The 26,999-nt window shown below is 42.9% G+C and overlaps 1 protein-coding gene across 20 annotated transcripts in view; it reads left to right on the top strand.

The window, feature by feature from the left end:
* Nucleotides 1–26,999, top strand: part of MICAL3 (microtubule associated monooxygenase, calponin and LIM domain containing 3) — a 177,686-nt gene that overhangs the window by 23,375 nt on the left and 127,312 nt on the right. The gene's annotated exons all lie outside the window — the stretch shown is intronic.

Raw genomic sequence — 26,999 nt, 5'->3', positions numbered from 1 at the left:
CTCCTACTGTCTTTCTTCATTTCTTGCTGAGAATGTGTTTATTCTCCGTATTTTTCACTGTCCCATTTCCAGGGCTTGCGTTTGGGCTGGGTGTCCTGCAGGGATGTGTTTGGTAAAAATAACTGGCTGTGTGGGAATTAACTTCTTTAATCTCGGGAACGTTTCCACCGCTCCGAGATTCCACGGATGCTCACTTGCACGAAACTAAACTACGGGTTGTTAGATCGAAGGTGACAGTGTTGCTTTAAGCCATCTAGAGGTCCGCTATGTGCTGATCTGCAGCTGGAAATGAAAAATTCAGACTCTGGTTATAAAACAGCGATGTTTATATGTAGCTTGGAGCTTGCTGCAGTACTTACAGATGAGAGCAGATGTATGTAAGTACTCACTAGGTGTGCATTCATTCATACCTTAGTCTACAACCGAAAGGCGTACCTTATAGCTAATTGATGGACCTGGCCATCTGACAGTCCTTGAAGCAGTGGATAGGGAAACTCCTCTTAAATGCTACAGGAGAGCCATTAAGGTTTTCCTCCTAACAGTCACTTAAAATATTTATGCAGAAAACGTAACTAATGGTCGCACTGGTTATGAACGACTTGTATCTGAATGTCTGTCTTCAGGAAGTCTGAATCTAAATCCTGTCCTTGACGAATGCTGTGTGTTAAGAAAGGACTGGTAAGTGGTATGTGACGGTGTATTCGTGGTGTAAACCTCAACGCTGGTGGCCGAGGTCAGAATGACATTTTATTTTAGGCTTGCTTACCTCCATGGTTTTACATATTCTGCTTTTAACCTTCCTCTGTTTGCATTTAGGAGCGTTCTGCAAGTGTGCCTCTTGAGAAAGCTTGGCTGGTTTGCAGGTGCTGCTCCCCTTCCATAAAGACTGCAGTGCTGTTACTTTCTTGTGTGAGGGCTTTGGTTACCGGTGTGTGCGTGGTAGTGCAGAGCTGGTGCTGTTCTGCTTTGGGAGAAAGTTGGGGCAGAGCTGGTCCTCAGCTGGATGTGCTCCTCTCTGCTTGCAGGATTTCAGAATGACTTCTCAGTCACTCGCTTAATCCACTCATGGATTAACTCTCCTTTTTTATTCCCCTGCCCGCCCTGCTTTGCACACACAGTGGCTGTATTGCCAACGTAATCTTAGAGTGGTATTCAGCACAGCTCAAGGTAAAGGGAGAGGGAGAACTGTCCATGCTGATGCCGTCTGTCTTTGTTCTGAATGGCACCGCTTCTTGACCGTCCCAGAAAACTGCTGGTGAGAGCAGTAGTGGAGCCCATGTGTGGACCTTTGTTGTTGTTACAGTTTTAATTCAGTGCTGTTACCCTAGAGAAGGCTTAGGTGTTTTGATCCCATTGCCATCCGGCTGTGACAACAGTCTGGTCAAAGCTTGCTTCAGCCACGCAGCACCCAGCACTGTGTTCTAGGAATCCGTTCTCTGCTGCTTGATATACATCTTAACAGCGTGGGATGGAAACATCCTTCAGCTTACGGTTACAGTTTTCCATCTGAGTAGCTCTCAGTCAGGGCTACGATCTGTGGTATATCAGATCCTAGCACGAAGTCACTTACACCAGTAAAACACACGTGCTGTTAGGGCTTGTCTTACTTATGTGGTCTGTTATTATTATGTGGCTGTAACTGAAATGCCAACTGCAGAGATGCTGCTTGCAATTACAGAGGTGGCAATAAAGCAGAAGTGGTACTGATCTAGCATTCATTCCGCAGTTTGGAAAAGATGTGATGAAGTGCAAGAGGCAGGCACTGTTTCTTTGTTAGGAGGGGAGACCAACAGAACAGACAGCAGGAGGTGAGCCAATATAGGCACATCAAATCACCACCCTTTCCTTCCTTTTTCTCCTCCTCCCTCCCAAGCTGAATGACATCTTCTGTTATAATTGCACAAGGGAGGGCGAGAAAGGGAAAAACACGTTTGGGAGAAATGCAAACGTGCACTCTTGATAGTGTGTGTGAGAGATCAGCGTGTAGCCAGGGCTTGTGAAGGGTGTGCACACATCTGGATTCCAACCAAGCTTTTGGGATGGAGACACTGAATTATTTCTGTTCCAGCTTCTTAGTAATTTTGAGGTAGTCAGGGTAGGTAGTTGGTAAGGCTCTAACTGCGTTTGGTTTCTTGATGTAGGCAGTAAACTGACATGGATCATAGCTCTTAACCATTTTGTCCATGTTGCCTCTTGAAGAGGCACAGTGATGCTCATCTTGTGATAGAAACTCAGTGCCCTCCTGCAATTGAAGGGAGGAAGATTGCTCACCTCTGTGGACAGCTTCTCTTTTGCTCCCTGCTCCTTTTCAGTTTGATCAAACAGCAGTTTTTTGGCTTGGCAGCAAGAGGAAGCTGATGTCTCTCTCTTCATTTTCTGAGGCATTTGTATTGTCTCCACTTAAACGCTGTTGGTGTGGATGGGGAAGGAAGTGCAAGCTCTTGCTGTTCTTAGACAGCAGTGCATGAATGATAGAACCATTTCAATTTCAGGAAAGAGGTGCCAGTTTCATCCCACTGTTCTCAAGGGGAATCCATAATTTTTCTGCTAAAGATGGTCAGTAGCAGCATAACTTCTTACTGAAGGCAGAAACCCTATTGCTCCAACAGGGATCAGCTGTTTGGAAACTGTTGTTTTTGCCATAGACAACGTGACAAACTGCATTTCATTTTTTAGAAAGTGCTCTGAGGAAAGCTATGGAAATGATGAGGAAAACCTTTTTACCACATTCCTTTCTCTCAGCCTGTCATTTCTGCCTTCTCCCCAGATCTTTATCTGGATTATATGTTAACTTTTTTCTTTCTTTCTCCGTGGCATCTCTGCGATACGATCTTTTGTGTCTAGCCATATGGTTAAAACTAGTCTAGGCTGTCCTTGCTTTGTGTCTGGTTTTCTTTTTGACACTCAACCATTCAAAACTGACCATTTTTTTTCTGAAAGAAGTGATTTTGTTTGCTTGCCATTAAGGCTTTAAACAAAATCATTTCTATGTGTGTCCTGCAGCTACGTGCATAGGCTGGTTTTCTTCTTGGTCAGTTTCAGCTGGCATTGACAGTGGCATGCTGTGGAGAATCTCACACAGTCCCAGCTGTTAGAGCTGCTAACCTTCAGGCCGGCACTAAAGCCTCCTTGTTTTCATAGACTCATGGAATGGCCTAGGTTGAAAAGGACCTCAAGGATCATCTAGTTTTAAACCCCTTCCCTGGGCAGGATTGCCAACTGCTGGACCAGGCTGCCCAGAGCCACATCCAGCCCAGCCTTGATTGCAGCCAGGGATGGGATTTTGTCTCTACGTTGTTGATCTTGAAAGAGGAGTGGCAGATATGGGTGCTGTTATCTCATCATCGAAGTCTCACAAACACCAATGGAGCAGCCTCATCCTCTGCCTTGAGAACTACAGGAAAGTCCTTAGCGCCATCCTCTACCACAGGCTGAAATGCAACAGCTAGACAGTGGGTGAGTGGGCTACTGCTTATTGTTACGAATGCATGAGCCTTTTTGCTGTACTCCTTTCTTTCTTTGAAATCACTTGTCTGGCAATCATCCCGTCCCTTGAGTTGGAGCCTGTGTGCAGGAAGTGTGCTTTCTTCTGCTCCTTGTAGCATACTGTGCAGTAGACTGCTGATTTAGGCTGGTAGTCTCAAGCTTCTTACTGTACATTACAAAACAAAGCTTCAGTCCTGCAGTTTTCCATTTTCTGTGCTGATTATTTCCAACATTAGGAATGTTTATCTGATGGTTTGGATCTTTTGCTGTGTTTGTCTGTATCAGTATTCCAGCCGTACAGCTTAATTAAAATCTGGGAAATAACCTGCTTACTGCATCAACTTCCTCTTTGGCCAGCAGGAAATTGTTCTGTATTGCTGCTTTCTGCCCTGCTGTTTGGAAGTAATTCCTATGAATCTGCGGTACTTTGAAGTGAGGCAAGGCTTGCAGCTGCTTGTAGTTGAAGGAAGAGGGCATTTCAGTGCATGGAAGACTTGTATGAAGAAAAAGCGTCTTCCTTTAAGGCTTTGCTTTAGTTATATCCTTTATCGTCATGGCTGTGTTGTTCTGTGGATTGAGCTTTTTGTGGTGTATCTCAGGAAGTCTTAGGATATAATCCTGCTACTCATCAAGTAACTTTTGAACTGAAGTGGGCAGTGAAAACAGGTTATCTCCCTTTAAGTTATTGAGATCTCTTCAAGTCTATAGGGAGACTTCTTGCTGAAAGGTTTTTTTTTTTTTTACTTAAAAGAAATGGTGTATGCAAAACAGCCTTATTTTTGTGGGATCATATCTTGTTATCTCTGCCATGCCAGTAAAAGTCTTGTGGCTGTGCAAGTCCTATCTAACACTGGCATCTCTTTGTGGTGCTGGTAGAACTGTGTTGGTTCTATTGGGATGGCTGGGAATTCCTTCTTGCCCTTCTGTTAGTCTCTCTAAAATGTGGTGTGTACTTAAACAGCTGTTGAAGTGGGCTTCTATTTGGTCAGGTCCTGTGAAAAGGACAGCAGAACCTCTGCTCCATTTCTATAAGATACTGCAGCTTGCATTTAACATTTAATGTTAAATGTTAAACATTTTAGTTTACATTTAACATTTGGATTTATTTCAGGGTTCATTCAAGAAATGAAACTTGAGGCAACAGAAACCAAATTTGCCTCAAATCCAGTTAAACCCAGCAACAGTTGGTACCCACCCATAGAACAGACTACTCCGGGTCTCCTGCTGAGACACTTGCAACACCACAGTCTTGTGACTGGAGGATGGGAGGCTTTCTTGTCTCTGTTGTGTGGTGATCTGCACAGAAAGATGCAGAATTTGCCTAGAACTCTTGCTTTAAATAGTGAAATGGCAGAATGTTTCACTAATATTTCTTTGTAGAGCAAAGTTATTTCTTTAGCAAGCCTGTGTGCACTGTGTATGGTACTCCAGCTGCTATAAACAAAGTTCTGCTCGATTTAGGTGGGAAGAGCTACCTTAGACTGCCAGGAAGGGCAAACGGTTTATGGGCATGTGGCATGCTTTTGGTGATTCACTTAGCCAACGTAAATCACTAATTAAGTGAGGCTCCCACTGAGAATTCTCTAGAGCTGTGTCTCTTCCTGCTTTGATTGTAAAGATTAGTTCAGAGTTAGCCTTTGTGTATGGTTTCCTTGGTGAGCCTGGGGAGGTCAGTGCTGCATGCCTGGTGTTTCAGGTTTCTTTTGGATCTTACAAGTGTCGCTGGTCTTGTTATGGACTTTCCTGGGAAAGTTAGGACTGCTTGCAAATGCAGAAAGTATATAGGAAGACTGGATGTCAGTGCTGTGTGGTCTGCATCCAGTACTTCACAACAGAGGAGTCTATGTGAAAATGGAGCAGTTGTCCAGAAGATAACAGCCTCAGCAGGAGATAGCTGCTAATAATTCTTCACAGCAAATTATTATCTCCACGCTCTCTAGAGAAGGCAGATGGGCTACAACTGAGACCATCTTTCTATCCTAATACTAGTTGTGTTGTGTTTGCATTATGTATAATGCCTGCTGCATTGCACTTACACTTGGAGACTTACCTAGGACTCTGCTGTGCCAAATACTGTATTAAAGCATAGAAAACAAGTCCCTGCTCTGAATATATATATATATATATATATATATATATATATATGTATGTGTGTGTGTGTATATATATATGCATATATATATGTATTTGCTTAAATAAGGCAGATGGGAGTAGAAGAACACAAATACAACTTTCTGTTGATGTTTCGAATGGCAAATGCTGGTAAGTTTTGAATTTGGTGCATTGAATAGGATTTTATTCAACAGTGGATTTATTTCAAGATGTGAAGCAACCTACAAATCATTCTGTGGGATGTGACAAAAAGTCAGTTGTGGGTTTCAGAGGAGCTGTGCCTCCGTGAGAGGTATGTATTTATGCAGGAACCTTTGTGTTGAAATAGCCAATTTGCATTCAGGCCATAGGTCCCTGGCACATCCTCTGTCTTTCAGCTTCCATCAGCTTGGTCAGCCTCCATGACATTGAGTGGATTTCCTGCTGAACTGTCTCTCAGGCAGCTCTTTGCACTCATACCACATTGTCCATATTCCTTGAGCTAGTGTCCTACACAGACAGTAAGTGTTGGGACTTCCTAAAGTCAGAACTATTCCAGATGGCAGCTTATATGCTGAGCCGCAGTCTACTGATACTATCGTAATATGGTTGTGGTCACGACTGTATTCACTGTGTGGTTCATGAGTGGAAGAGACTTGTGATCCACATTCCCTCCGGCATATAGGGGAGATCCTTATTGTTGTCTGTGCTGCATGTGAAGCAGGTAGCTCCTCTCTCATTTCCTCCAGGTCTGCTTGTTTATGTTTTGACTGTTCTTTACCCTCCCATCTCTCTTTGTCCCCTTCCTAGCCGGTACCTCCCCAAGAGGCAGAATCTTCTGGCCTGGTAGGGCTGAACTTTAGATTCTTTACCAAGTGTTCCTTTTGATTGCGTCCTCCTACATGTTTTCCTTCCTTTAACCTACTGCCCTTTTTTTCTGGTGTCTGATCTCCTACCACTTCCCCACCCCCTGTGCTGCTTACTGTTCTACCCTTCTTTGGTGCAGGGAAGAGAAACTACTGAATTTTGTTAGCAATAGCGATTAAGCCTGTTTGTAACAGGGTGAGCCAGGAGGAACAAAGGTAAGAGCAGGGTATGTCTCATGGACTGGATTAGCTGTGCAGCTTGCTGGATTTTGTTTTTTTTTGCAGGGGGGGGAGGTGGAGGGTATCAATTAATGTTAATTTAGAAATGGTATAGTCTCAGCTGTGATCTAAAACAGCTAAATTGCTTCGGTAGTGTCACTTGAGATGTTTGCTTCCCTTTAGAAGAAGTCTTCTGCTAATGTGCCCTTTTGCGGACATTTGTCTAGATGTCTCATCAGTCTGGAGAGGCTTGTTTTAGTGCTGTCTGCACTCCCAGGAGTTTATTTTTAAATAGTTACTGAAGCAACAGTCTTGTAAAATGCTGCAGTGCTAAGATAGGAGGAATTAAAGTGTTCAGTAATCCTCTAAAAGGGTAGGTTGAAAAAATATATATCTTTGTTCCTTTCTCCAATGCTAGCTGACAGTATTGGTGAAACTACATTCTGGGAGAAGACTGATTTACTTCATGAATAGATGACAACATAACTTTATTCCTCAAAACTCTTCTACTCTAGTTTAAAAGGTGGATATTTCTAAACTGAACTGACATCAAAACCAAATGCTTGAGATCAGGAACTGCTGTGCACTGTCCTTCATTCTCTGCTATGAAAACATGACTTTTCTCCTTTGACTTCTGCCTTCTTGAGGTGAACTGTGTCTCATGATAGTTGCTGTGGCTGTTGTGAAGCAGTGGTGCTTCATAAGCCTAATTATATTATTTTCTGCAGGAGAAGCATTTTGTAAGCTTTCCTTCTTTGTGCCAAAAAGGTAGATTCTTTGCTATTTCCACTACACCAGAAAATTTCTAAGAAAACATTTCTTAAAGAGGTCAAATAGCCTTATCATGCTACATTCCTGTATCATTTTATTAATCTGCAGTTTTCAATTCAGTTGTGCCAGTACAACAGTTACACTGCACTAAGGCGTTGATTTCATTTGGAATCATGTTATGTCTAGATGGCTTCACATAGCTAGATTGTCTTTAAGGTTCCTTCCAACCCCAGCCATTCTTTGATTCATTTCATTGATGAATCAGATGATTAATGGAATGCAATCCCAAACATCAGTACAGACTGAGTGATGAATGGACACAGAGCAGCTCTGCAGGGAAGGACTTGGGGTTTCTGGTGGAAAAGCTCAACATGAGCCAGCAGTGTGCACTTGGGAGCCTGGAGGGCCAATAGTATCCTTGCATGAGAAGAGGGGTGACCAGCAGGGTCAAGGTGAAGGAGGTAATTGTCTCCCTCTACTTTGCCCTTATGAGGCCCCATCTGGAGTTCAGGCCTGCAGCTCCCAGCACAAAGAAGAGATGGAGTTGTTGGAGCAGCTCCAGAGGAGGTCCATGAAGATGATCAGAGGGCTGGAGCATCTCTCTCATGAAGAAAGGTTGAGGGAATTGGGCTTGTTCAGCCTAGAGAAAAGAAGGGTCCAGGGAGACCTCATTGTGGTCTTTAGTACCTAAGAGGGTTTACAAGAATGATGGGAAGGACTTCTTACAAGGGCATGTAATGATAGGACAAGAGGTAGTGGCTTTGAAGTAAAACAAGGGAAATTTAGATTAGATACTGGGAGGAAATATCTAATCCACCACTCAGAGGGTGGTGAGGCCCTGGCACAGGCTGCCCAGAGAAGCTGTAGGGTGCCCATCTCTGGAGGCATTTAGGGCCAGGCTGGATGGGGCCCTGTTGGGAACAGTCAGTATACAGAACATCCCAGGCAGTAAGGCTTTTTGACGGAAGGCAACAATGGTGGTAAATTCTTTACCGAGTGTAATGCATTTGTGCAGACTTTGGTAACTTAGAGACATGACGCTTTCTCACCGTCAGTGTCTGCTGGCAAATTCAGCTGTCATGCTTAGTATGTTGGTTCTAGACTCTTAAGAAAGCAAGGAATTTCAGAACCATGACATTTAAAACAAACGAACAAACAAAAAGAACAACCAACAAAGAAAGATGAAGTAGTGAAGACAGAGGAAAGGATTGACTCAGCCAAGTAGGTTCAAGACCTATAGGAGAGACTTGACCTGGCAGGGCAATGCCAGCTCCACGCAAGCCAGTCTTGGTTGTTCCTTTCCTTGTTGGTGTCACAATAGTGGTGGATCTTGAAGGGAAGACTCTGAAATGGACTGGAAGTGAAGTGTTGTCAGATGAACGATTCTGTTGGATTTGATGATGAATTGCCTTAAAATGCTGTATTAACTATGGCAATTCAGGAAGCAAGAGTGGGCAGCTGAGCATGGCCCATCTAACAGCTGTCTTAGCTTAAGCTGATGTGACTTATATTTTTTAACTAGAATGGTGTTTCACTTGCTACAGTGGTAATTGCAAGTTTTCTGTTTTAATTCCTATGACTTAACTGGGTCCTTTGGCATGTGACCGTTTGCAAGTCAGGTGTATCATTTGGCTGTATTTGAAAAAGTTTCTTCACAGCAGTGTGGACTTGAGGTTTTTCAGTGCTATGAATTAAATGCTAGGCAATACAGTGCAATCATCACCTATAATGTTAGTAGTTACACTGCATCATTTTGCTGGGACTTGCAGCTTGCTTTATTGTGGAGGCAATCTCATGGAGTATCCCTGCTGCTGGGGAACCTGAGAGCAGGTGATCCTGTTTGCAAATGCAATAACAACTTAAAATATGTAATACTTAAAATGTATTTCATGTCAGTTATGTCACTTCTCTGCCCCTGTTTCCCCAAGTAGAATGTACTTTCCACTTGGAGTAGCTCCTGTCATGCAAAATACAACTTTCTTTTGATATATGGGAGTTCACGGTGAGTTACACACAGTGAAGGCATGCAAGTTCAGTGGAGTTTGTTATGGCAGTAAAATCTTTAGGTGGCAAGGTCATGGCCACGGGATTAACTTGCATTCAGCAGTCCTTTCAGTGGAAAGGCGTGCTCGGTAAACATCTGGCTTTTTTATAAGCTGGCAATATTCAGTTCTCCTTTCCATGAAGGTCTTAAAAATGGTGGTGATATGAACCCTAGCCAATCCCTTCAGCTCTGGGTTCAAGAGGGCTTTTCTTTGGGAGTAGAGTGGGGAGGCGAGGATGCGGGCTGACCAGGCCTTCAATAAACATGTTTTAGTTTGTGACAATTTATTAGAGCACTGAAACTGAGCGGCAGTCTGTTGCCAGAGTGTGTTCTTACCTGTGGGGTGTGTTTGTGGCAGCTTAGAGTGGTGATGGCACATTGGTGATGGGCATGAGCTTACTGCATGAGCAGAGCCCTGGTAGTAAGGAGTTAAAACTCAGAGAGGAATGAACTGAGGTCAGCAGCACAATCAGTCTGTTCAGTAAATAATTTTCTTTGTATACTTACTCCATTCTTTCACTCATTATTTGCTCCACTTATTCTTTTCCCTTCCTACACACACACATATGCGTGCAGTCACAGGGTTTCTCTGGCTTTATTATTCTCTGTCCCCCTTGTTATCGCCTTCCAATGGCCACTTGTCACTGTGACCCTCCCTCTGGCCAAGGAGCTGTAGATGATAGGTTTCCTGTGCAGGAACCACCCTCGATCTCGGATGGACACCTCTGCTCAGCTTTGGAGATTCCAGACTGTTTTCCGGCTGCTCCTGTGAGTCTGCTTGCTCTGAGCACTGCAGTGGTTACACAGAATGCAGCGCACAGGAGGAAGAGAGCTGTGCAGCCAAACACAGAGGAATTAGGAGCTCTTTCCCACCTCTTTTTCCCCTGTGGTGGCAGGCTGTGAGCTCCTGGGTGAGTGAGCATCTGATACGTGGCATGCTTTGTTCCAGAATTCAGGGGGAAGCCTGTTAAATTGCCATGCTGTTACTGAGAATTTGGGTGAATGTGGGACGAAGCATTGGTTAATGGTAGAGCCTGCGAAATACAGCAGGCTTTCGTGCTAGTGCTTGGATGTGATGCAATGAAAAGAAGGCTTTAAAGGGTCTCGTATCTGAGGATCCACAGAAACCAGCTGGAGGGAGAGTAGGATTTTGGGGGGTGAGTGACCTTGAATGTCCGTTCCAGTGAAACAGTGTAGGTGTGACTTGCATTTAGGAAAATATACTCTGGGAGGCCTTTTGTTTGGGTGGGGACAGCTTAAATGTTCTGTATGTCTGTAGAGATCCATTTTGATTTTTCAGTGAAAGTATAATAGCTACATCTTGTCACCTCTGTGCACGATATTATAAATGTTCCTGTCCCCAGGCTTCTGAAAGATGTGCCAAATGGCTGTTGTGGGTATTAAATTGGCTTAAGGCCTCACAAGCAGGGAGAAATAAACGTTTAGCAGGCATACTGGAGCAATTGCATGGCAACTATTAAGATGGCAGCCTGTGAATAATCAGGCATAAGTTTTGGGCAGGAGGGGGTCTTTGAGCCTGCATGGCTTAGTGGCCTACAGCCGAATAGTTCTTGCCTGCTGTTGGAGCCTCTGTGCTCCTTTCCTTTAGGGCATCGTTTCCTCCTTCATTCTTCTGAGATTTTTATGCTTTCCATTGTGTTTTCTTAAATAAAAAGGCAACTCTAGAAGCAAACAAACGAAATTCCTCTCTTGCTTGACTTGTGCTTTTCACTTGAAAATGGTTTTCCTTTCCAGCATTATTAAAACCAGGACTTTTCTCAGCTAGACTGCAGCTGCAGAGTCAGTGGGGTAAAATGAGTATAGTGCTTGATTTGAGAGTTCATTTTCTTTACCTCTCTTGAGTTAAATGTTGATAATAGCAAAGCTACGAATCTGACCATACTAAAGGGAGACAGGAGCTCATTGTTCTCTTAACAGACTTTATATACAGCTTTCCTATAGCTACATTGTTTAGTGAAGTGGGTTACTTTTTGGTTAATAGATGGACTTTGAGGCTCAGGTCCTTCTCATTTGAAACAATGGAAGCAATCATCAAAGCTAAATGCCAAAGGGGAACAATTAGAAGGGTGTATTTTCTGGGAGTGTCTTGGGCAGCGCTCTTGTCTCCAGCTGCTTGGTTTTTATCCTGGGGTGCTGTGTCCTTTTCTCATCTTGTTGTTACCCAGGGCAGCTGTCTGGGCACACATGAGAAGTCTAATCAGAAAACTGATCTCACTTTAAAAATAGCCTTGCTGGAAGAAAAGGTAGGGAACCTGGTCTGGTTTACAGTGCAGTCCCACAGTAGTTGTAATGGCACTAATGGTCAGGTGGGGATGACTTGGTGATGAGGCTGCCGTGTCTGAGACCGAAGTTCCCTGTGAACTGGTGTCTGCTTTCCCTCAAAGCTCTGTAAACTTCTCAGTTTTGCTTGTGAGCTTGGCCACTTCTGCTTGCATCAGCTGGTCTTGTAAGGAAAAATTCCCTTCCCTGTGGAGGAATCCTATAAAAATACTTGCAAAATGTATACTAGCTGTTCATTCTTAATTATGACCAAATATGTGAAGAAACCTGAGGCTTCTAATAACTGAAGAAATAACTACATTTTCCTGTTAATTAGTGACTCAAAGCAGCATGGTAAAATGATTGGAATACTGGGTTTGCGATTGTTTTAGTTTTTTGAAGAACTAATTTTTAGATTAATGTTCCAAATACTATTTGGGTTGTACTGAGATGCTTGTAGCCAAGTGGTTCCCCTTTGATTCTTTCAAAGGGCTTTGCACTGATCCAGGAGGGCTCCCTGTCCAGCAGTGTGCACTTAGGATGGTACTTTCAAGTAAAATTAAGTAGGAGACACTGTGTGTCAGGATTTGTGTATGAAGTGGTAGGGTGGAACTGACTTGGCCAAGAAGGCCAAATTGTATCCTGAGGTGCGTTAAAAAGAGTGTGGCCAGCAGGTCGAGGGAGGGTGATCCTCCCCCTCTGCCCTGGCCAGGCCACATTTAGAATACTGTGTCCAGTTCTGGGTTCTCCAGTTAAAAAAAAACAGGCATCTTCTAGAAGCAGTCCAATGGAGGGCCACAAAGATGATAAAGGGCCTGGAACATCTCCTCTGTGAGGAAAGGATGGGCAACCTGTGTCTGTTAAGCCTGGGGAAAAGAAGACAGAGGGGGGGGGGGGGGAGGGGGGGGGATCTGATTAATGTTTATAAATATCTGAAGGGAGGTAGGCAAATGGATGGAGCCAGGCTCTTCTCGGTGGTGCTTAACAATAAGACAAGGAGCAGTGACCTAAAACTTGAACGTAGGAAGTTCCATACTAACATGTGGAAGAATTACTGTAGTAAGGGTGACGGAGCACTGGAACAGGTTGCCAAGTGAGGCTGTGGAGTCTCCTTCGATGGAGATATTCAAGACCCCCCTGGATGCCTATCTGCGACCTATTGTAGGGAACCTGCTTTGGCAGGGGACTTGGATTCACTGATCTCCCTTCTAACCCCTGCAATTCTGTGGAAAATAACTTTCTGCACAGCCTCACCACGCTTGGAGAATGAAACGAGGTGACCTGTCTCACTGCCTGAAGAAACTGAGTCCTAACCTTGATAGGTCCAGATGTTATTCACATGCACAAAAAGCCTCAAAGGGAAATTGAAAGGAAATAAAATTGGAAAGGAAGGATCCATCCATCTTTCCTATTTCACAGAACATGTGTATGAACCAGGGTGCAATGTGCAGGAGATACTCATAGTTGCTTTTCTGTCGTTCTCCTGTACTTTGCTCTCTAGTTTAGATAGGCATTTGCAGCACTGCAGGATTTCTGTCTGTAGCCTGTTCTTATCTGGGAAAGTAGTGTTACCTTTTAAACCAGTGAGAATACTATTGATCTAACGTCGCACTGAAGTCCTTTCATCTTGAGTTGTTCCAGCCATTTTATAAAAGGGATAAAAGCCTGCATCCCCTCGGCTTTGGAAGGGAAATGCATGAAGTGCAGGGTTGTATTGTGGATGACCTTTGTGAGCTTAGACATGGCGAGGATAAGAATCCACATCACTTCCTGGGATCAGTACGTTAAGGAGACTTTCAGTGTCTGTGAATATACATGTTTGAGGGCATGAAATAGCAACTTATGCGTATATAATGAATCCTTACATCTGTTTTCACATGTGCATATGGGTATGAATTTGCAAGATAGTGTGGGTGGGAATAGATGCAGGCCTGGGAAAATTGTGATAGCTTGTAACTGTGCCACTTGGCACGCAGTATGTGTACAAACGCATACTTGCAGAACAGTATTCAGTGTAAAGTAATTTCTACCTTCTCTTCCCTCTGAAAAGAGTCATGAACCCTAGGTGGTTTGCTTTGTTTTTAAGTGTAACTACTACTTGTGACAATCTTAAATGGTCTTTCCCACTTTCTTAGTTTGGTGACTTTCTGCATGGGAACCATTGCTGCGTGGCACTGTCCACATCCCCAAGTAGTCAAGCCTAGTAATGGTACAGATGGAGAAATGAGTGGCATTGGAGTCTGCCTAACAGCCGTCTTCAGTGTGCTCTGTGATTTAGGATTGGAGTAATGGGTGAAGTTGGCAATTTCACTGGACTGCATGTTAGGAAAGCTACTTCTAGGGATGCATGCCTTTTATTTATTCATATTGAGATTCGTGATTCATAGTAGTTTCAAAAAATGCTTCCGAAATTAATAGCGTGTTTTGTTTGCTGCTACATCTACGGCATTATTGAAGCCCCTCCTCGACACCTTTAGTGTTACTGAAATTTCCATTGGTCTCTCTGTGCTACTTTTATTCCTTATACGCTTTTTTTTTTTCCTTGTTGTTGCAAGAGCACCAGTGTTTGATTCTGTAGCCTTCCTGTTGGCACAACTATCATTCTGATGTAAATGTTGAAAAGCTGCTGCTTCATACGGGGGGGGGGAGCACAGGCTCTTAGGTAAATTCTGTGATTTCACTACTTTATGGATAGTTTGAGAAATGGGAATACAGCGTTCTGCACTCCTTGGGCCAGCCCTGAGTTATTAATTAGTTAGACCATTCTGTAATTTTCTATCATTTGATGCTATTTCAGGAAACCAAGGAACAAGTGTTTCTGTTTTTATTAACTTTGTCATTGTAATACATGCTGAACTTGAGTGACAAAGATGGACTTGTGATTCTTCCCTCTGATGTCCTCTTCCTGCAAACCTCACAACTAATGCCTTTATTAAAAAATATGCTACCTACATGCATGTTTAGTCCATGAACTCCCTGTAAATTAGCTAGTCTCCTCATCTGACACAGGGAGTCATACTGAAATATGAAGTATAGCAATCCTCGTACAATACTGGTTCTGGCAGCACTCACATTCTGGTTTCTTACGGCATCAAATAACAGATGGAAGGGGGAACAAAACAACACCAAACAAACCTGGAGGCAGGGAAGATCAGTGCATGAGCCATTCTCATACAGTAGGAACCAGTAAATTAATAGGCAGTAGGATAATATTAATTTAAGACTTGAACTGAATTGGAGTCAATAGTTGAGGATCAATGTATGCATGCTCATCCATTTTCCAAGGCAGTGTGTGATCCTGTTGCTATTGCACTATTTGCCTCGAGTAAAGCAGTGCGCTACATCCAGTTGTGATCCTTCTTGATGGATGGATTTCCTCTCTTGAAATCACTGTGCCCTAGGACATACTTTTTTTTAAATATCACTCAGTACAATGGAAGTGATTTCTTCTTTTTTTTTCTTTTTTTTCTTGTCACGCTGAGTTATTTGCTTGCAAATTGAATTATGGAGGTGACTTCCATAAACAGGTAGCATCTCAGAAACCTTTCTGTGTGTGTGTGTGCGCTTCAGGTCAGCCAGTAGAGAAGAGGCAGCTCAGTTTGCCAGGAGTATTGTAGAGCAACGTTGCAGAGCTCTTGCTGCCCCTGCTTGGCCTGCTAATAGGGATGAAGCATAAGATTAACAAGGAAAAATGAAATCAGTACTACTGCATTCAGAAAGGGAAGTAAGCAGAGCAGCTTTGTGTGGATTTTGTCTTCTAACGCCAGCTTATTAATTTTAGTAAGCCTGACTTGTCTCTTATTTTCATCATTCTTTTGAAAGATTCCAACTTTTTATGGCTGTTTTTAACACTTCTGATTGAGAGGAGTAACATTCTCCTATGTAATTAGAAGTGCTGACTGCTGGCTCTGTAGAAAGATGGTAAATCATGCCTAGGCCAGTACTGACATTGATGATGAGACATAATAAAAACTCAAACAATCCATAGACTTGGTGACTGTGTTTTCTTATCTCACTTACGTGCGGTTTGTCAGCTGGAGGAAGTGTGTGTGGTGTGGATGTTTTGTTCTTTCTCTTTTTTTTTTTTTTCCTCCAGACTCTGTTCTGACTTCTTGAGGCACTTAAATGAGCAAATGACTTTCTCCTTTTCCTGATCTAGCTTGTTCTTTCAGTCTGCCTGAGATGCATTTTACACATAGATTTTGTGTAGGGTTTTTGAATGGTTGACTTGCCAGATGTGAAGGCACAACTAGGACAGCTTTGTTGGTAAATAGCAGCATTAAAAACAAAATAAAAAAATCTAAAAATGGTGTGCCTTTGCTGCTATAAACTTGGTTGTAATTTCTTTCTTGAAGACTTAAGTCCCTCCTTTCCTCAGTAAGTTGAAAAGAAGCCACAAATCTAAGCTGGAACTTGGTGTCTTGACTGGAGGCATTTGAGATATTTGTTTTGGGATTGAGTTATGTCTTCAGTCTCCATATGCACTCAGGATCTCTCGTTAAGGGCAAGTGAAAGGGGCCTTTCCCACTTCTCTCCTGCTCTGATGTAGTGGTGACAAGAATCTGTTGTGTGGCTATTTGATAGGGCATTGTTCCTTGGCTGTCAGTCCCTTGGGCTTTCTGGCATGGGTGTGTTATACAAGAAGTCTGTAAGTCTAGACAGCGCTGCAACTGGAATTTGTGGCAAAAGTAACTTCCCTGCTCTTTCCGAGGATCAGTTTCATTATACTGCACTGATAGTTGTCTCTCTAAGTGGCCTTCCTCACAGACCTGGATTCAGGTGTTCCACTGAAGGTATTTTGGGACCCTAGACAGATGTCAGCTTCACAGTTCTCATCTCTTTCTGCTGTCCAGAGCAAGCTGTGACTTCTCCATGTGCCACAGAAAAAAAATAAGATGACCAGAAATTCAAGGCTCTGGCCCCAGAGAAGTGCCAGGCTTGAAAATATAGAGAGCTTATGGTTAGATAATGGGAAGGAAAAGCCCTGCCATTACCATTTATTAATTACTAGTCAGCTTCCTTTATGGGGATTGCTCTCAGGGAGAAAGTGACTTTCCTGTAAGTATCAGTTCTGTGGCGTTGGGGAAGTAAGACCCTGGCTCTGAGAGGAGAGGGCTGCAAAGAGCTTGCAGCATTTCAGACCAAAACTTGATTCACTTTGGTGTTCCCTGGGGCTTTCAGTCTGGTGGCAGTAGGAACTTAAACAAACTCTGATTCTAAGGTGACAACAACGGCAACAAAGAACCCCACCAAATGTTCCCTTCTCTTAGTTTTTAGTGAACCAGCTGAAGCAGAGGAGGCTATCTCATACACAGCTGCAAGTTTCTTCTGCCTTTCTGTGAAAGACAGCGGCTTCTTGGAAAATGCGTAGTCTTTGTTCAGTTTTCATGACTTGTATGTTCTGTGAAAAAGGCAAGATACTTCCATTTCCTATTATTGTTGCACAAAAGTCACACGCGCAGCATGTTAGTAAGTCTTGCGTTGTTTTTCTTCATATATTTACATATGTGCAGCAGCAGCTGCGATCTGAACTTTCATTGCTCTCCTCTTTCCCAGGCATATTATGCTTACCACTTGTGTTATGGCTATGCGGTGGAGGTTCATTTGGCACAATGAAGAAATGCAGTCTTCTTGAGTGCCTTGCTTCTTTGAAAATGTTCTACTGCTTACAGGTTTCAAGTAAGGTGTACACTGTGCTAACAGAGCAAATCTTTGAGGTCTGTCAGCTTGATGATGTGTCATGTTCTTTTGCATAGCTGGTTTTCTCCTGTAGTGAAAAGGTATGGATAGATGCTACCCTAACAAGTGAACACACTGAATTTAATAGGTACGACAGCATGCACGCCAGCTGTAAGCTTCTCTGAAGCTTTGTGCTGTACATTACTGCTGCAGTTTGGTTTGCAGAAAAAATGTTTTCTTCTGCTTGTGGAGTTGAAAGTCCCCAGTTTACAGCTGGGGATTGCCCTACAGTAACAACAGGTTTGGGACATGTAGTACTGTTTGGTTCAACTTCTATGAAGCAGAAGCAAAAGCATAAACCAGTTTCTTTTGACTTTGTAAGGTTACTGTGCCCGGTAAGTGAGGACAGGCCTGTTGATATTAGCCCAGTTCTAACACAGATCCCCTATTCTATTCTTTACAAAATGACTACAAAAATTGGATTTAAGTATTACTTTTAGCAGTAATGTGATTTATATCCTTTCTAAATAAACACAAGCCTCGTTATAAATGAGATAAGTATCCCTGCATACATTAAAAGCATCGTTTGGAATGTAACGGAGCAGAATTTAATCCTAAAATCCTAGCTGTGTGCCTAATTCTCTTTACTCTTCCCCTAAATGGACAGGATACAGCCACCTTTCTTTGTCGGTAGTGAGGTGCAGAAATACAGCATCGTGCTGACTCTGCAGGTAATAAATATTTTCCCATTCTGTTCCTCATGAATGCTCTAATGTTTGTAGTGTTACCTTACATGCTAGGGCTGTCTGCTTTACTGGGTCACAGCCCATAAACCAAAACAGCTGATTTGCTTTTTTCTTCACATGGTAGGAAAACTCTATGTTTGGAGTGCAAAGCACCCTGTGCAAAGAAGATAACTATAGGGTTGAAGCTTTTGGCAGTGGGCTTGGCTCTATCACCAGCTGCTGTCAGCTTGCCCTGGGCTTTGTTAGAAGACAGATAGAGGCTCTTGAAAAGCCAGAGCTGTGTTGGTATGTCGAAGTGCTACAGACTGGCTGGGGAGAGCTCAGTTAGCATAGAATGTGGTGTTTGTGTGTGTATTCTTCTCTCAAGTGGGGCACCATTTAACTGTTCAAGCAAATTCATGCTACTAGGGAGAGGATCTGGACTGGCATCCATAGGAAAGAGAAGCAAGTTTGATGACATGGGCTGAGGCAGAGGGGCAGTGTGCAGAAAGGGGGAGCTTACTGCAAGTGTTCTTTAGTTTTAAACTGTTGACAAATGACCTTGATTACGACTTTGCCAGAAGCTTTCCTCACAGTAAAATCACTGGAATTGGTTTGTACGGAGATGAGGTGTATCGATGTCATCCTAAATAGTGAGGATGTGATATTCTACACTCCTTCTAGGTGCATTTCCAGCATTGCGGAGGTAGCCTTTTTGGAACTGTGTGCAGTCACAGCAGGAACAGCTTCCTTTTCACAGCAGAACACTTCTTGCAGGACTCCCTATAGAGCCTAAGGAGACAGGATCCAAACTGCAGTAAGAATTGGTGCAACTTAGGCATGTGAAAATTTTAGGCTCTTCAAAAATACCAGCTTTGTAGGCTTGCATCCTTGGAATCCTGGGACTCTGGACAAATTAGTTGAACTGAAAAGTAACTTTAAATTGAGAAACTTCCCAATTTCTAGGAACAAATTGTGCCCTGGAATAAATACTTAGCCTTCTGAGTGTTGTCACAGCCTTCTCTTTACGTTAGGTGAGCTTGATGGCCTCTCAAAGATTTGTGTGCAACAAACAATTTAATCAACTTTAAGTTCATTTGGACCTTAAAGGCCCTACTTGCTTCAGCAGATTACTGCTAGGAGCTAAATTAAGTATGTTTTGTCAAACATGAATAGTTCAGCACATTGTGATATTTCTTGGGCAATGGAGGGGGAGAGGAAGGGTCATGGAAGAAGAAGAGCTGAGAGTCTCCATCTGAGCCCATGTGAAACTTGCTATCCAGTTTGCTAGGATATGCAGTGGAGGAAAGGCCATCTACCTAAGTTTGCTCCTGACTTGTTTTCCCCAGTGGCTCAGATATCTTACTCTGAGGAGGAGATCTTCTCGTCTGTTGAGGAGAATCTTCCTTATAATGACTAACTCATTTAATTGGTCTTCTGCAGAAGATCAGGAACTGGTTTTTCTGCCCTCTTACAGTGCATACTCATATTCCACACCATTCTGAGGGAGGAGACTGCTTTATAAGGTGCACTTAGCGATATTATGTTGCTGGTAATACCTAGTGGAAAGAAAGAAATCTATCCATCTAGGCAGAGACACTTCCTGGTGGGGTTCTGGTTGTTTAAAAATATGAGGAAATTTCTGCAGGGTTGGATGATCTGTTTTAAAGTAATTGTCTTCACACTGTTTACTTTGTTGAGATGGTTGGGATGGTATCCAGCACATTGCTGCCAGTGAACTGACAATTGCAGTATAGAGGTGGGAAAGGCTTAGTGAGGTTTGAGCTGAGGTGGCTGTAGCCCTGCTTGGCACAATGACTTGAAAAGGTCCTGAATCGCATCCCAGGGCTTCCAGGGCTACTTTTGGGTAGAAGGTAGAGTTTTAAACTCTTGCTTTTAACTCCTAGCTCTAAGAGTCTGCTTGTTGATGCTCTTTGTGCCTTAATCTTTCTAGCACCGGGACTAGTGGTCCCCATTTGAATGTTAGGATAATGTTCTCTCACTGTTCAGAGGCTCAGAAGATTTGCTTTGCTTCTGGAACCTTTGTACGTTGTGTCCTCATGTGAAAGCAAGTAGTTTGTTGATTAGCCTTTCTGTTAGATGGAATGGATTGATATCAAAGTAAAGATGTTTTGGAATAGACACAGATGATTCTGCCGTGAAGTTTCTTTTTGTAGGATGAATCTTTGCAAGAGTTGGGCTAACAAACTTAGGGTTTTGCAATTTAGTCAGGCCTGTTCACTTACTTACACAGTAAACCTAGTAACCGTTGTGAGAATGGTCTCTGTTGAATAGCTCAGACTTCACAAATGGTTTCATAAGGTGAGTAGGAGAGGCTGTTGCTGGATCTTAAATATTGATAGAGTCCTATTCCCTAGCCATTAATCGGAAATATCTTCTTATGTAAGAATCTTAATCCAAGGTTATACAAAACCCTTGATGGAGGTTTATAGGAAGGAAGTTGGAGTTTCCTCTAGGTCATGACAAGTAGAAAAGACGGTTATGTTTTGCGTCCTTCCACTGGAGCTGTTAATATCAGCCAGGGCTTTTTCCTTCCCAATAAGGTACTATCACTGTTATTTTTATCACTGTTATTTCTATCACTTTAGGAGGTAAAGTAACCTCTTAAAAGCACCTGCAGTCCAAACTGTTTAGTACTTCCTGTAAAAACTTCCTTCCAGATTGAGCAATGTGACTCAAAAGACTCTTCCAAGTTCAGGGCACAGTGTGAATGTTTTGTGGGAGAACTGGTTTGCAATATATTTAATGAGAGGTTTCCAAGTGCTTGTGGCTCTTTGTGATAGAAAGAAGTGTCTGGGAGCTGCACTGGACCGTGAAGAACCATGTAGGTTTGCTGTGCTCCACAGAGAAGCTACATGAGAGCATGACCAAAAGAGAAAGGCCAGGTGCACAGCATTAGTGAATCTTGTAGAAGAACCTGTGTAGGTTAGTTGATTGCTGGCATTTTTCCTTTCCTCCTTTGATTTGGGCTCAGCTCAACTTACAGAGTGGCTGTGTGCATCTAGCTTTTCCTTCCCGTCTTTTTTCAGGGTGATATATATTTGGCATGCAGTGCCATTAGGCAAGCAAAATCCTTGTCCAGCTCCTTGACTTAGTTTGAATAAATAAATACATCTCCCTTAACATTCTGCTAGTCTGTGGGAAATCTGCATTAGTGCAGGCAAGGCTGTGGAGGCCATTTTCTAACCCTAGTACTAGTTGCAAGTTGAGTGTAGGCTATTTTTTAATATCTAAAATGATTCCAGGGCCTCATTTTGTTGTTAGCCCCCGGATTACTTTGACCAAGCTCAAATTATGTTAAAATATTGGCTTTTAAGCATGTTCAAACAGACAGTGGGGTAATGCTGTTTTCTTACAGTGTAACATCTATCAGTATTCTTTGGGTCCTGTGGAGCTTGATAGCCACCACTGGTATACAGTAATTCATTGTATGCTTTGACTTGAACACATTTCATTCTATGCCAACGATGCAGGTACGCTAGATGTACTCTGGGCTACATCAGTTAGCTGGGTGCTAGACTTTAGTAGACTTAGTAAGTAACTTTTCTGCTAATATACAAGATCATTAGCAGTAGCTTGAGTTTTGAGTCTGCAGTTATGGCTATGTGTCACATTCAGGTCACAGTCTGGAAAAAGCTGGGTTCATCTCAGATGAGTAATGGCTGCAAACTTCTTGCCAGTACTATTCCTTTCTCAAGGCATGCCATCAAATATTTTTGTTTTATTCTTAAATAAACAATTATTTAAAAGCATACTTTGTCTTAACTTGCATAAAAGCTGTATGAGGGATGTAGTTTATGATAAAGCATTAACTGTGTGATCTTGCAAGATGCTGAGCCTTGGAACTGCTGCTGTGCTTAGTATTCAGCTCTCCAAGCAGGGTAAGGAGTATTTCTGTAGAACAATCATAATAAAGCTCAAAATAATAATTAAAATCTGGAACTTTGAAGAAACAGATACCTGATTCTGAATATGAAGTATCCAAAGTTTATGCACTTTGTAATCTGAGAAAAGGGTGTGCATAGGGGAAGGGAAAATCTGCCTTTCCCCAGATATTAATGATATTAATAGCTTCTCCAACCATCCCCCCCCCCCTCCCCCCCAAAATGTTTCAGTGAAATGAAAATATTTCCATGGAATGGCTTTTGACAGAGAGAACGAGCCCAGAGATAGGAGCTCTACAGGGAGGTTTTTGATGGGACATTTCCAGGAGGCTCCTGTTCTGACCTGTTCTTTCTTTGCTGGTGTAACAATGTGGGGTACACAGACTGGACTCCTGCTGAAATTTAATTTGGAAGCTGGAGAGGAATATTTACTTGCTGAATCCCAAATTGCCTGTAACACAACAGGGCCGGTAGTCATCCTTACTTTTGAGTCTTACCTATTGAATTATGTATCAAGAGCTGATGATTCAGGATACTGGATGCTCCGAAGCTGCACTGACATCAATGGGAAGAAGACTGCTGGCATCCTGAACAGGCAGTGGGGCTGTAATCAACAAAAGCCCCAGTCCTCCTGCCACACTTGTCTGTGGTGAGTAAGGGGTGTGTGTGTGTTCATATATAACACACACACCATGAACTCACATGGTCTGAATGGTTGCACTGCATGAACTGAAATTGTACTTGTATCTATCCTTGAAAAGCAGTCCATCCTTTCTTCTATTCCCTCTCACTTCCTTACAATGTATCCTCCATTTCATTTTTCTCAGTGCCCAAAATGTGCCCAATAATGGGGGAAGCTTTTTCTCCTGTCATTCTTCTTATTCTGGAACCTTATTCAGTGCCTGTGTTTGTTGCTCGGTTGTGGCAGATGTATTTTGTTTCTAGAAACCAGCACCTTCTTGTATGTAAAATATACCTTTGGCTAAACAGACTGTGTAAAGCTTCCATATTAAGTGTCAGGTAAGTCGTTTCAAACAGCAATGAACTCAAATTCAGATGTTTCCTGCTCCAAAGAGCTCATTTGCAAATGACATTGCTCTTCTCATAACCTTCACTTAGTCTAAAAATGCTTACTGTTTGTGTGAGATTTCAAGGACAGTGTTTTGCAGGAGAGTGACAGGCTTTTTTTTTTTAAACTGTGATTCATGTAGTAGTTTATAAACAAGAAATTTTGACTGAACGTTGAATGTTTGAAAATATGACCTCAGCTGAAGCTTGTTGTATATTTCAACACAAAGACTGTTTTGTAAAAAGCAGAAATACTCACAGTTTCTTCCCTGACCCTGCAGACCTGCTTGTCTCTGGGTGAAGTGTTGCTCAAAAGGGCAGGTGAGGTGCTTCAAATTCAGACATACTCCTGTCCTAGTAGTCTTTAGTCCCTGGAGGCAGAAGTATTGAACCAGAGCTACTTATACTGCAAGTATTTTCCTTCTCTATTTAGAATCTTTTCAGGATTAAGCCATTTTTCTGGTTGGTTCTGTACACTGATCAAACAATTTGGTTTTCAGCATCTAAACAGTGTCTGAAATTAGACTTGAAAGGCTTGTTCATTTGCCTCGTTTTGTTTTGTTCTGTCAAGGTTAGCAACACATCAACTCTGGAGGGTGTTAATTCAAGGCTTGCAGCACAGCTTGGAGAGAGGAAGTGCATGTGGGAGCACTGCTAGGAGAGGCCTTTCCGAGCAGTCAAACAGGTGCTCACGCACCGTGATTCATTTTACTGGCTGTAATACAGAAGAATGAGGAAGCTAAGTGCAGCTCTAATGCTTTTGCTACACTCAAAGCTTAGCACCTCTGTGTATCTCTCAGGTTCACTAGCAGAAGAGAGCTTTCATATGTTGCAGTAACCTCTGTGACTGCTGGCCTGGATGCAGGGCTTATTGTATTCAGGGTACTTGGGACTGGGACTGCCTTTACCACATGCATGTGTAGGGCTCAGCATGTGACCAGGCAAAAAGCTCAGCCTACGAAGCAGCAGAGCACACAAACTGCTTGATGCTTGGGTGCCCTTGGTGTTCTGCTGGCAGAACCCTTTGGATCCAGTTCTTTGTGAATTGTCCTTAGTGTTGCTCTCCACCTTCAGAAGTTGGCGGGGCAGCTGTGCATCCCTGTGCTTGAGAATGGTGAAAGAGAAATCACAAAGGTGCTTCTATGAAAGGAAAAAAAGTAAAGCTAATGAAAGTAGTTAGTGCCAGTGGTCTAATACTCAGCTTCCTTAGATCTAAGAGACGTATTGAGCTGATGTGTTTGAATGGCACCTTCTAATCATGTTTTCAGTGAAGCTTGTCACAGGCTTTGTAACTAGCGTTTTGGTATTAACCTGAGTTGAGACAGCTGGCAGGAGCCTGAAGAATGCTTTCCAGTTTGCAAGGCTGTGGAGCCTTGATAAATCACTTGCTGGCAGGCTGCACTGCTGTAGCAAGGGTGGAGCCTGTCTGCTGTTCTATTGTTGGTTCCTTTGCATTTCAGGGTGCTAACTAGAATGGTCAGTGGTCTGTTTGTGGTCTTTTTGGTCCTTTTTTTGTTCCTGATTGGCAGGTGATCTGCAGTGGGACTACTAGAAGAGGTTTCATAGTCTGTTCCTGGATTTACTCAACCCAAAGAGATAGAACTGTGCTGTTTGCCTGGCATGGAATTGTTCCACCCCCCACCCCACCCTTACTGTTCCTTCTCCTAACAAGCTGTTTGACAACCAAAGTTTGGCACCTTCTAGATGTCTACGGATTACCGTAAAAACATATTTATCAGCTCTTCTGTTTTTCTAGGGGAATAACAGCTGCCATGGTTAGAGAAGGCTCCGTGGTAAGAATTCCCTATCTTCACAGGTTACAGGCTGCCTTGGCACAGCTGATTGTTGACATGTGGAGCACTTCAGCTTAGGGTCACCAGTTCAAACACAGCCCTAGTCAGCAGTGGAAGAAAGCTGTTACCACAGGAGGTTTTTTAATGAAGTGAGCTGGCAATCTGTCAGGCTCTTCGGGCATGAGTTTCTGCAAAACTACCATAAATGGTACTTGCAAATAATCTTGGAGTCAAAGAATTAAGCAGGTGTCAATGATAATCCAAAGAAACGAAGTAGGCACACAGGGAGTAACAGGCACTGAGCAGTCAGGCTTGTACAGCTGATAAATGGAGTGTTTATGCATTCCTTCCCGAACTTCAAAACTAGTCGGTAAAGCAGTGAAAAGCTTGTAAATGTATTCATCTACATTTTACTGTCCAGATAAAAATAGAAACCCGTAATAATAATGCTGCTGGGTAAGCAAGGCACCGTTAGAGCTGCGCTTTCGTGGTCAGGATGGGCAGTCCTTGAATTCTGTTTGACCTCCAGACCACTTTCTTCAGTTCCAGCAGATTTTTCAGGGTCTCTCTTAGGTTGGTCTTGTGTATACAGTTCATTGAGTTGTTTTTTTTGTTGTGGTGAAACTGAGGCTGACTTTCCTTCACTGTAATGAACTCCTGGGAAGAAATGAAGACTTCCTCCATTGCCCTCCTATGAACTTTGCATGGAATGTCATTGCCCTTCTGCCTGCTGTGGAGCGAGGGATGTGATGGTACCATGCTTCTCTCCACCTGTTTCCATTGTTTGAGATTTAATTCAACAATTCACTTGAGCAGTTGAGGTGATTACAAATGCTGTATCACAGTAACAGTGTTTGCACTGTAGTTTTCTTTTTTTAGGCTGCCTTCTCCACCCCACTCATCCCTTTTCCTGCTTACCCCCACATGCATGCTCTGAGCTAGACAGCTCCGTTCATACAAATCTAGTTATTCCTTAGGGATAAAAACAAATGGAAGTAACTGGCCCTGAAGTTTCTTACTGAGAAGAGTGGTACTAAAAGCTGTTTCTGGCTGGAGACGTGAACTTGGAATAGGTCTTAAAACAACTGTTTTTCCTGCTCTCCTTCTCCACCCCAATCTTGCCACACTGTGGTCAGAAATCCTTTTTATAAGCTCACGATGGCTTGGGATATTTTCTTTGACTGAAATAAGTGTATAGGCTGAAACATACACTCCTGGTATGAAATCATCTGCTCTAGGGAGAGAACAGCTGCCACATCAGCAGGGTTCTCTCTGACCTCACCCGTGACTGTGTAAGACAGGGAGAAAAAAAATAAGTGATAACATTCACTTTATGCTGAACTATATGTGTGCTCTAAGAGCTTCAGCAGAGTCCAGTAGCTCACTTGTATTACACCTCTGTGTTGTTTCTCTTGATCTACCCTTGCCCTTTAAAATCATAGATGATTGATTTCTGCTTTATGCTTGCACCTCTTTCATTATCTTCCAAAGGGTGCGTGGCTTAATGCGTGAACTCTGTCCTGCTTTGATTGGTAGGTGGTGATGTAAGTGTACGTAATTCAAATGCATCGATTTCCCTGGAGTGCAAGACTGGAAGGCAGGAGAGTAGCCAGCAGGATATGTGCTATTGGTCTAGAGAAGTAATGAAGTATGAGAGCCAAAATGCTGGAGCAGCCTGCTTTATTGTACCATGTAAGTGACAGCATCATCGTCTGAGGAGGATGCTGGAGTGCTAGGGAACAAACAAGTTTTGTATTGCAATCAAATAGAGCTCCTTATAATGTAGACTTTGTGGAGGCTACCGGGGCTCTACTTCAAAATGGTGGCAAGCTGGCAAAAAGTAGGGTTTAAACTAGGGCTGGGTATAGTCATTTGTGCCTGAATGCTGACTGTATGACACTGACTGAATGTAGTTGTTGCTTTATCTGGTCTAGTACTTCTTGTGAGTATGCCCTCATCTTGCTGCTTTGAAGATGAGTAAATAGATTTTTATAGTGAGGACAGAATGTGCTTTCTTGGCAGGAGGCTTGTTTCCAGCTGAATTTGTCTTCCTGTTTCTCTAAAACTTCTCG

This window comes from Gallus gallus, chromosome 1 (genome assembly GCF_016699485.2).
Source record: "Gallus gallus isolate bGalGal1 chromosome 1, bGalGal1.mat.broiler.GRCg7b, whole genome shotgun sequence".
Classification (NCBI taxonomy): Eukaryota; Metazoa; Chordata; class Aves; order Galliformes; family Phasianidae; genus Gallus; species Gallus gallus.
This window is presented reverse-complemented; position numbering and strand designations above follow the sequence as displayed.